This window comes from Lolium rigidum, chromosome 6 (assembly GCF_022539505.1).
Source record: "Lolium rigidum isolate FL_2022 chromosome 6, APGP_CSIRO_Lrig_0.1, whole genome shotgun sequence".
Classification (NCBI taxonomy): domain Eukaryota; kingdom Viridiplantae; phylum Streptophyta; class Magnoliopsida; order Poales; family Poaceae; genus Lolium; species Lolium rigidum.
Window position 1 is genome coordinate 97,055,523 of NC_061513.1, and position 12,162 is coordinate 97,067,684.

General features: G+C 40.6%; 1 long non-coding RNA gene across 7 annotated transcripts; it reads right to left on the reverse strand.

The window, feature by feature from the left end:
• Positions 1-608: 608 nt before the first annotated feature.
• Positions 609-6,840, reverse strand: LOC124666801. Of its 7 annotated transcripts, XR_006991045.1 has the most exons (5): positions 6,326-6,840; positions 3,754-5,896; positions 3,471-3,598; positions 3,108-3,187; positions 609-2,956 (listed from the first exon to the last, which is right to left on the reverse strand). It is a non-coding gene; the product is annotated as an uncharacterized LOC124666801 (long non-coding RNA). The 7 variants fall into 7 exon arrangements; XR_006991042.1 differs by having other exon boundaries at positions 609-3,598; positions 3,754-5,315; positions 5,799-5,896; XR_006991041.1 differs by having other exon boundaries at positions 609-3,598; positions 3,754-4,734; positions 5,219-5,896.
• Between the last annotated feature and the right edge of the window lie 5,322 nt (positions 6,841-12,162).

Below are 12,162 nucleotides of genomic sequence, written 5' to 3' on the forward strand. Positions count from 1 at the left end.
TGTTCATCAAATTAGTTTTTGGTAACTCAATAAGTACTAACCTTCCCAAATTGGCATTGATTTATAACTCAAAAGTCGGATTATCCAGTTTAAAACCTTCGGATTATCATAATTACATTTCGGATAATCTATATCCGTATGTTATTTGCCATACCATATCCTACACTGTATCCGGAGCACCACTTAGGAATCAGATATCCTTATCCGCCGAATTCTTTAAAATCAGATATGGATACCTTAAAACAGATTCGACGCCGGTTTCAGTGCGGAAATTATCCTATACATTTACACTCCTACGTATGTGCATTCATAGAGGTAAGTATATGTGAGCGTTGTGTTTGTGTTATGTTTTTCTTTTAAGTTATATTTCTAAAAAAAGGGTGTCTTACCTCCTTATATATATGTCGGGGGATGACCCCCGGTAGGTCAAGAGTATGGCAAACTAGACCATGAGAGCGCGCGTTGCCGCGCCCGTCCATATTAAAAGAAAGAATATCAACAGTATATAAGAAAAACGATATTACAGATATATAAGATGGGTCAATATTGTGCTGGAACTTAAAATCTAGAAGAGTATAACATAAAGAATGAATAGTTGACTATCTCAATTATGAACATGTCTTGTCACTGGGTCTACATATATTGTTATTTGTAGCATTAATCGTACCATCGAGTTAAGGAAATGATGATATAATACACATTTCAAAATGAGATGAAAAACGATAAACAATGGCAAAGAAAGTGCTTACACAAGTCCTGATCATGTATGCATACTTGCGTTGTCTAAACTATTCGAAACATGGAGGCATGCTAACAATAACCATTGTGTTCCATCTGATGAGATAAAACAAGTTTATTATCACCAGAACCACGCCACTCCTTTTTCAGCTAGCCATGAGCATTGCCTTTATTAACCTGCAATAACATAAAGCAAATAAATGCAACAACAACAAAGGAGGCTAAGCATGATGGATGGTACAAATAACATGAGTACAAAAACCGGCATGGAGCATAGAAATAAAAAAAAGTGTGAAGTTCTGCCATTAGGTGAAACAATTGCATGTTTATAGATGGCAAAAGCAAAATCAATAAAAGTTTGAATTAAAGAACATGGTTGCATAATCCAAAGGTAAAGGCAAACTGCATAATTGTTTTTTTTTTACATTCAGTTCATGAGTTGTATTACCAAGATGGGGCTGGGGTTATTCAAAATAAGTAATCACTAACACAAGAATAATTAAATAATGGGACAATAGCACCAAGGAATCACGGCACGACCATGCGGCTAGTCTATATAACTCAAAATCATGTCACATGATGAAAAATGATTTTCAATTATAGGCACGTAAGACTCTTGGGTGATGTTGGTCTCAGATTTTATGGACTTGTGTAATGATCTCACAGTTGAAATAAGTGAGGTGATATGTGTATTTATCTACAAAGAGATATTAGTGAACAATAATTTATTCTCCTTAGACTATACATACTGTTAGGTTAGCCATGTTTGCAACAATAATCAAGATGAGTGTAGTGCATACATGAAAAGATACTATCTGATTAGTCCCTAAAGTACCAAGTTCCCACCTGATATATAATGTAGACAAAGGTCACAAAGCATAATGGGCTGTCCCCCAAATAACATTTGAAAAGCAGGAAGCAATAACATGCAATCATGTAAGGCTATAGCATGAGATACTGCGTACTCAAACGGTATGAAACATCTCTTACTTGTCCAATAGACCATTAGCTTTACAACCCAACTCTTCATGTACAAGTGGTGAAGGTATTTTACAATAAAGAGTATCATCAACAAATTATATAGATGAAATACAAGAATGTCAAGTCGCTCTAGAAATTAGAAACCAAGGTTAAGTTCTAGCAAGGTTTTGATACTGTGGTCGTGAAATAGAATATCAAGGCAACGTACACCCATCCATTATAGAATTAGACTGATAGATATATCTGCTAGAATTCGCAATGCACATATATTTATCAAATAGACTAATGCTCAATGTAATAAATATGTTTACAGTGCCTCAAATATGAAGCTAAACTAATAAAGAAATATTTTGTAGGCAGAAAAATAATCGGATATGAAGCATAGTAGTATGCTAACACTTTCAACAAAGCTTTACTATTCTTATGTATAATGCCCTGCTTTGGTGTCTTGGGTATTCTTTCTGTGTCATGGCAAAAGCTTCGGAAGCAAACAGTTGAAAGATAAGGATGTAAATTAACTTCAAATTTTAATTACATGCAATGAAAGTTGATATTAGTAGATACTTTTATGAAACAATACAATTTCATAGTCTATCTTTTAACACCTGAAGGGAACAATAACCACATAAGATGAGATCATGATGCCATGCTAAATGTCAGTTTCATGAACACTTCGTATTGACTACACATCAGAAACCCTCAAAGTTAAAGTTGAAATGACAACATAAAATATACAGATGATGTCCCATTTATATAAGCAGTGTACTTTGGGGTTAAATTCAACTGGTGTGTTTTACATAATAGAAAAAAATGACAGGAAAAGAGAAAAATGAATTCCTAAAACCTCAGTCAATTTTTTTTTACCAAAGGTAATTAAAGAGTGGAACCTGAACAACAAAGGATCTTAGTTCGAATTCTAAGTCACGCAATTCAATGATGTAGTTCGCTTAATAAAGTGTAGAGATAATTTCAAGGATGAAATCTGATTTGAATCATAAAGTTGAAAAATATGAAGTTACCTAGCTTAACCGAGACGATCAGACACTTCTTTATTGCAGTAGTTAAATATAGTCAACTGAATTTTAAGTCTTTTTACATTTAAACGTCACATGCCATCGGACAAAGGTAAGTAAAATTAACCTTCAACCGATACAGAGTAGCTCATATCAGTAAATGAGTTTCTTGTCTTACCTTTTGTAGTTCACGTTTGCTATTATTGCCTGATAAAAGTTGGAGCCTGAATTCGGTGAAAAGTTTACCAGATTCAATGGAATTCTCAAAATCAGTAAACATTAAAATATTCTGCAAATGTAGCATCACAGAATAAGTGTGTCCAACAAGAGCTGATTATAGATACATGAAGATTGACTTTGGAAGCAGAACATAACCTTGCTGTCAACAGTGAGCTCATCCAATGGCTTGAACATCCTAGTTAATGGCATCTACGCTAATTATGTCCATGGCCTAGCTGTTAAATTAAATCAACAATGTTTAGTGTACACAAGCATGACATTCACCCGAACAAAACTGGATGTCAGATAATCTTTTAGGCAACACACGCATTTAAACAAATAGACAATAAGAAGTTCAAACTTCTTACAAAAGTGACAATCTGGTTGCTAAATATCAAAGGGTATACTCTTCAAGGAACACATTAACAAAGAAAATGGACATGCAACTTCCCAATCTTCCGAATTAATTAAACTTCTTAGTTGGGCCCTTATAACACAAGCCAATCCCTAAGAGCCCACCTTTCAGGAATGGGGTTGAGAGTCAAGAAGCCTGCCAACAGTACAGCAACTGTTACATCCTGCCGAGATGTCCATCAGGCACCAGCACAACAACTAAGCAACGTCATCTTCCCTTGGTATTATCAGTTCTAGAAAAGTAATTGGTAATCAACAATAAAAACAGAGATCATAGATATGAAAAGGGATTTCGAGGGGAGATATATATGAACTTGGGAGGACAGATAAACAACAAGATCATATAATCTCTACAGTGATCATCGCTAGGATGATTTCACAGAAATACCTTTGACGTCAGCAAGCTTGTTGAGGAACATGATGAAAGTGGCAGAGCCGTAGCCAGACAAGCTAGCTCATCGTGGTGGCTGCCACCGCTCGAAGTAGAGTTCGACAGAGCACTAGGGTTTCCTTTCGCAGCCTCCTACCCTTCTATGGAATTCTGCAGCTGTAATTTTTTTTCGTAATATTTGTTGCCTTTTTATTTGATCTTCAGTGTTGTCAATGGACTCCTACCTTAAAATTTACAACACGATTTAGAGAAGGATAATGTACATGATGAGCAAAAGTAATTTATGGATGCTGATAAACATTCAACATAAATTTCAGATGCTTAAGGTTTCTAGTGTATAGCAAATGGTTTACTTTCGGTCACTTAATCCGGAGAAGAGAGAAAGGAAAATAGGAAGATAGCAAATGATAAATTGTAAAAGGACATGAGAAATAATACTTAGAGGTCAAAGTGTAATATTACTAAAGCTTGCAGCTAAGGGAAACCAGAATCATGTACTTCATGCTGGAACTTAGTTGGTGCTTTGTTGCTACATTAGCATCCCTTGTAAAATCAATAGATTGTACATATGGAAGTTATTTGATTTATAACATGGAAAAAATTGTTAACTTTGGAGTTCAGACTTATGAGATAACCATTGAGATTTAGAATAATAAGTAATCCATATAAAATAAGTGTTACCTTTACACTTGAAATTAAAATATTCACTGTAACAGATTTACGATCGGTACGATCTGTCAACCAGAATATTCAAAACTTTTTTCATTATCTATCTACGTAGCCTTTTGTTTTCAAAAGCATATAAGTGGAAAACGAAATCTGCTGATTACGTTCATCCATATGCAAAGGAAGGGAAGTCATTAGGAGTCTAGAAAACCTACAATGCAATCTTCTGGTGTCTTTTTGCCATTATTCCCGAGGCAACACACACTCATGGTCCCCTTTTAGTGCGAGATGAGGCGTAGCGGGACACTGATCCTGATAAAAATTGCCGTGACATTGTGGAATTTAATTTTCATCCTATATAATCCAATAAAAGGAAAAAAGGAAGAATAATAAACACATGATAATCCAAATATATGATAAATTTAAACCTTGGTGTAAATTTATTTATAAAAAAGGTAAACCTATGACCCACATAGATGGCTACGATCTTAAGAAACAGAAGCATGGAAGCATCACCAAAAAATTATCCCAACGATCTATACACTTCCTTACTTTTCTAGTTGGTTCCCTTAACACATACAAACTGACATGAACATAATCAAGAAAAGTGCAGAACACATCTATGAGGATGATTTACGATCTGTACGATCTGTCAACCAGAATATTCAAAACTTTTTCATTATCTATCTACGTAGCCTTTTGTTTTCAAAAGCATATAGGTGGAAAACCGAAATCTGCTGATTACATTCATCCATATGTAAAGGAAGGGAAGTCATTAGGAGTCTAGAAAACCTACAATGCAATCTTTCGGTGTCTTTTTGCCATTATTCCCGAGGCAACACACACTCATGGTCCCCTTTTAGTGCGAGATGAGGCGTAGCGGGACACTGATCCTGATAAAAATTGCCGTGACATTGTGGAATTTAATTTTCATCCTAGATAATCCAATAAAAGGAAAAAGGAAGAATAATAAACACATGATAATCCAAATATATGATAAATTTAATCCTTGGTGTAAATTTATTTATAAAAAAGGTAAACCTATGACCCACATAGATGGCTACGATCTTAAGAAACAGAAGCATGGAAGCATCACCAAAAAATTATCCCAACGATCTTTACACTTCCTTACTTTTCTAGTTGGTTCCTTTAACACATACAAACTGACATTAACATAATCAAGAAAAGTGCAGAACACATCTATGAGGATGATTTACGATCTGTACGATCTGTCAACCAGAATATTCAAAACTTTTTTCATTATCTATCTACGTAGCCTTTTGTTTTCAAAAGCATATAAGTGGAAAACGAAATCTGCTGATTACGTTCATCCATATGCAAAGGAAGGGAAGTCATTAGGAGTCTAGAAAACCTACAATGCAATCTTCTGGTGTCTTTTTGCCATTATTCCCGGAGGCAACACACACTCATGGTCCTCTTTTAGTGCGAGATGAGGCGTAGCGGGACACTGATCCTGATAAAAATTGCCGTGACATTGTGGAATTTAATTTTCATCCTAGATAATCCAATAAAAGGAAAAAGGAAGAATAATAAACACATGATAATCCAAATATATGATAAATTTAAACCTTGGTGTAAATTTATTTATAAAAAAGGTAAACCTATGACCCACGTAGATGGCTACGATCTTAAGAAACAGAAGCATGGAAGCATCACCAAAAAATTATCCCAACGATCTTTACACTTCCTTACTTTTCTAGTTGGTTCCTTTAACACATACAAACTGACATGAACATAATCAAGAAAAGTGCAGAACACATCTATGAGGATGATTGTACGATGTACTTAAAACTGAATAGATCATACAATCATCATTTCTGTAGCAACCATTTACCCAATTAACATGACGCAACTGAAAAATTGTGAGACAGCTCTGTCATACCTGAATATGCATTCTCGCACAACATTTTGACAGAGGGGGAAACAGAGATAAAGTCGATGAAATCTGATGTCTGGTTGCCATGGAGGAGGGTAGATTGCAATAAGTGGCAAGCTGACTTTGTGGGAAGAGGATTTGACATCAACGATCACAAGAGGAGATGCGAGCACCAGCCAGCCAAACCTGCAGATCAGTGCCCAAACCAATAAATCCCTTTCCGCTGACCGCGTGGCCCAGTAGGAAGGCCACACTCCGCCACCTGACATGCTGCTGGAGGCTGGAGCCCCTCTCAACTGTGCCAGCGGAAGAAAGGTGGGGAGGGCAGCGGCGGCGTTGTTCCGCCTTGAACGACTGCCTTCGATCAAGAAGGGCATGGACAGAAAGGGGTAGTCTCTCAACGTCGACGACCGAAACAGCGGCGTCACACCTAGTTTCGCCTTACGCCGGTATCGGGAAGAGTGGGGTCTGGGGTGCGGCCGTGCGGGGAGATCGCCGTCCTGAAGGAAGATGGGGCTGGTCCACTCATACGGTGTTGCAGGGAGTGGAAGACGAGGCTGGCCATTTGACTGGACAGACGAATAGTCTACCAAGCCTCCGTGGGCCGCCGAGCAAAGCCTCAAGACCCATATAACCGTTCAGCGGCCCGATTAACCAGGTGCGTCCTAAGTTGATCTGTGGAGAAGCGGCCTGGTAACGGGATATGGCCCATTTAACGCGATCAAACTAATCAAAAAAGGATTAGCGGCGGATCGGGATTGCTGTGTTGATGTACACCGTTGGATTAGTCGATCGAGCGGCTAGGAACCTTAAATCGCTGTGAGAGCCCCCTAGTGGTTCCATTTTACTGTTACTTAATATGCCTAAGTAAGATAGTTATAAACCGGTTTATGGGATAATCCGGATAGAGGCGACCGGATTAAGAGGTCACTTGGTTTGTACGGTCCAGTATACCAGAAAGGATATGCCGGAGCGAGGGGAACCGGTGCAGGTTAAGCCGAAAACATCTTCAAGAGAACAAGGTCTGGGAGGTAAGAAAGATAGGGGTCCGGTTTACTCCGGGTAAAACCATCATAGGTCTGGCATAGCCTCAACGGCTACATGTCGGCACCTTAGTCAAAGATTCCCTCCTGGAGCCAAAGGACATCGAGGAGGTAAGCAAGATCAGCTTTAAACGAAGCCCTGAAGCCAAATCAATTTGTTGATGAAGAAAGCATCCGTAGGCCGACCAAGGAAGGTCACCAGACAAGGGGCGCAGAAGGAAACGTCATGACCTGAGCCAAAGAAGCTTTATAAAGTTAGCTTAGGTAAGCATAGATTCCATGTTGGTTCCTTCCCTTGTAAGCCTCCTCTCCCCTATATAAGGAGAGGGGCAGTTCCCTTGCACGGGGGAGCACAATTTTAGTCCTTAGCCGTACGGAGCTTCACCTCTCATAGGTTCTTCTACCTCTAGTTCATCTTCAATCTCCGGCCAAGTGCTGAGGAAAACACCATTGTAGCTCCTTGTTGAGATCTCATAGTAGAAGCATGTAGGAGTAGGGGCTTTACCTCCTCACGAGGGTCCTGAACCTGGGTATATCGCTCGTGTTCGTGTGTGTTAGAGTGAGTTCGATCTCCATCCTCCCCTCCTCCAGTTTCCTCGGTACACATCGACCCCAACTTAATCCATTCCATGGCATCTGTCGATTCACCACGACGACAGTTGGTGCCCACCATGGGGCCAGCAGTTGTGCCGGCAAGGGTTCGTATCCGGACGGGGCTCATCACTGCCTCCGGCGAGCGTGTGGTTTCTGGTCTCATCCAGAGGCTCGGCTCGTTGGACTTCGTCAACGACAATGCTGGAAGCTTCGCCAACGGCACCAAGTTCCCCAGGAATGGCGGCGACATGCTCTTCGGCTCGCACCGTGTCTACCTCGGCACTGTGCCGGAGCCCCGATACCCACCAGTGGTGCTGGTGGCGCCGGATCCACCAAGGTCTGCAGCAGCCCGCAGGTTGCGTATCGGTCGCCCCGCTGGCAGCGTCGAGGTGATGATGGCCGGTGCGGCGGATGCCGGCAAAGGAGCAGCCGGTGACAACAACGGCCCCACCAGGTCTACGCGCCAGGCAAAACCCATGCTCGAGCGGGACGAGAACATCGCCGGCACCTCCAACGTGCCACCGGCTGCTACTCCTCTTCAAGCCGCCATGAACGTGTTGTCAACGCCCATCGCGCCCAATGTCGATGCGGCGGTGACTCAGGCTGATCTGGAGGCACGCCGCTAGGCTCGTCTTCATGGAGCAGCCGACATAGCCCCTGCCCAGCAAGAGCTCAACATCACCCTACGTGAGTATAATGCAGCACATGGCTTTGCTTCTGTTAGCGCAGTTCCTGCTAGAGTAGCGGCTACCCGGCTTAGAGGTCGTAACCTAGATAAGGACTTGCGTCAGGAAGTTCATTCCGGTAAATCTATGTCGGTGTCACTTTCACCGGCAGAGAATCCGAAGTATAGCACTCCGGTAAGACTCTTAGGGCTGCTCAAGCCGCGGTAGAGGCACTAGAATCTCTGTCGGGTGATGCTCTGTGATAACGCGTGAAGCACACGTCCGTTGGGAACCCCAAGAGGAAGGTGTGATGCGTACAACAGCAAGTTTTCCCTCAGTAAGAAACCAAGGTTATCGAACCAGTAGGAGATGAAGGCCATGTGAAGGTTGTTGGTGAAGGAGTGTAGTGCGGCGCAACACCAGGGATTCCGGTGCCAACGTGGAACCTGCACAACACAATCAAAATACTTTGCCCCAACTTAACAGTGAGGTTGTCAATCTCACCGGCTTGCTATAAATAAAGGATTAAACGTATGGTGTGGAGAATGATGTTTGTTTGCAAAGAACAGCAGAGAACAATGATTGCAATAGATTGTATTCAGATGTAAAAGAATGGACCGGGGTCCACAGTTCACTAGTGGTGTCTCTCCAATAAGAAATAGCATGTTGGGTGAACAAATTACAGTTGGGCAATTGACAAATAGAGAGTGCATAACAATGCACATACATATCATGATGACTAATATGAGATTTACTTAGGGCATTACGACAAAGAACATAGACCGCTATCCAGCATGCATCTATGCCTAAAAAGTCCACCTTCGGGTTAGCATCCGCACCCCTTCCAGTATTAAGTTGCAAACAGCAGACAATTGCATTAAGTACGGTGTGTAATGTAAACAATACAAATATCCTTAGAAAAAGCATCGTTGTTTTATCCCTAGTGGCAACAGCACATCCATAACCTTAGAACTTTCTGTCACTGTCCCAGATTCAATGGGGGCATGAACCCACTATCGAGCATAAATACTCCCTCTTGGAGTCACAAGTATCAACTTGGCCAGAGCCTCTACTAGCAACGGAGAGCATGCAAGATCATAAACAACACATATATGATAGATCAATAATCAACTTGACATAGTATTCCATATTCATTGGATCCCAACAAACACAACATGTAGCATTACAAATAGATGATCTTGATCATGATAGGCAGCTCACAAGATCTAAACATGATAGCACAAGAGGAGAAGACAACCATCTAGCTACCGCTATGGACCCATAGTCCAAGGATGAACTACTCACGCATCGGTCCGGAGGCGATCATGGTGATGTAGAGTCCTCCAGGTGATGATTCCCTCTCGCGGAGGTGCCGGAGGCGATCTCCTGAATCCCCCGAGATGGGATTGGCGGCGGCGTCTCTGGAACTTTTCTCGTATCGTGGCTCTCGCTCATAGGGTTTTCGCGACGGAGAGAATAAATAGGCGAAGGGGCAGAGTCGGGAGGCGCTCGAGGGGCCCACACTCTAGGGTGGCGCGCCCCCCTTCCTGGCCGCGCCGCCAGGTGGTGTGGGGCCACCTCGGCTCTTCGTCGTCTCCTCTTCGGACTTCTGGAAGGCTCTGTGGAAAATAAGACCCTGGGCTTTTGTTTCGTCCAATTCCGAGAATATTTCCTGTGTAGGATTTCTGAAACCAAAAACAGCAGAAAAACGAGAGCTGGCGCTTCGGCATCTTGTTAATAGGTTAGTGCCGGAAAATGCATAATAATGATATAAAGTGTATATAAAACATGTGAGTATTGTCATACAACTAGCATGGAACATAAGAAATTATAGATACGTTTGAGACGTATCAAGCATCCCCAAGCTTAGTTCCTACTCGCCCTCGAGTAGGTAAACGATAACAAGGATAATTTCTGAAGTGACATGCTACTATCATAATCTTGATCAATACTATTGTAAAGCATATGAGATGAATGAAGTGATTCGAAGCAATGGTAAAGACAATGACTAAACAACTGAATAATATAGCAAAGACTTTTCATAAATAGTACTTTCAAGACAAGCATCAATAAGACTTGCATAGGAGTTAACTCATAAAGCAATAGATCTTTCTTAATAGAAGGTTTTGAAGCAATACAAAGGAAGATATAAGTTTCAGCAGTTGCTTTCAACTTTCAACATGTATATCTCATGGATAATTGTCAACACAAAGTAATATGATGAATGCAAATAAGCAAGTATGTAGGAATCAATGCACACAGTTGACACAAGTGTTTGCTTCTAAGATAGAAAGAAGTAGGTAAACTGAATCAACATAAAGTAAAAGAAAGGCCCTTCGTAGAGGGAAGCAAGGATTACTCTTTGTGCTAGAGCTTTTTATTTTGAAAACATGGAAACAATTTTGTCAATGGTAGTAATAATTCATATGTGTTATGCATAAAACATCCTATAAGTTGCAAGCCTCATGCATCGAATACCAATAGTGCTCGCACCTTGTCCTAATTAGCTTGGATTTCCATGGATTATCATTGCATTACATATGTTTCAACCAAGTGTCACAAAGGGGTACCTCTATGCCGCCTGTACAAAGGTCCAAGGAGATAGATCGCATTTGATTTCTCGTTTTTGATAGATCTCAACTCGAGGACATCCATACCGGGACAACATAGAAAACAGATAATGGACTCCTCTTTAATGCTTAAGCATTCAACAACAGAAATAATATTCTCATAAGAGATTGAGGATTAATGTCCAAACTGAAACTTCCACCATGATACATGGCTTTGGTTGGCGGCCCAATGTTCTTCTCTAACAATATGCATACTCAAACCATTTAATCATGATAAATCACCCTTACTTCAGACAAGATGAACATGCATAGCAACTCACATGATATTCAACAAAAGTGTAACAGTTGATGGCGTCCCCAGAAACATGGTTACCGCTCAACAAGCAACTTATAAGAAATAAGATACATAAGCGACATATTCTTTACCACAATAGTTTTTAAGCTACTTTCCCATGAGCTATATATTGCAAAGACAAGGAATGAAATTTTAAAGGTAGCACGCAAGCAATTTACTTTGGAATGGCAGAGAAATACCACATAGTAGGTAGTTATGGTGGACACAAATGGCATAGGTTTTGGCTCAAGGTTTTGGATGCACGAGAAGCATTCCCTCTCAGTACAGGGCTTTGGCTAGCAAGGTTGTTTGAAGCAAACACAAGTATGAACCAGTACAGCAAAACTTACATAAGAATATATTGCAAGCATTATAAGACTCTACACTGTCTTCCTTGTTGTTCAAACACTTTTACCATAAAATATCTAGACTTTTAGAGAGACCAATCATGCAAACCAAATTTCAACAAGCTCTACAGTAATTCTCCACTAATAGGTGCAAACTACATGATGCAAGAGCTTAAACATGATCTATTTGAGAGCTCAAAAAAATTGCCAAGTATCAAATTATTCAAGATAATATACCAATTACCACATGAAGCATTTTCTGTTTCCAACCAAATAGCAATGAACGAAGC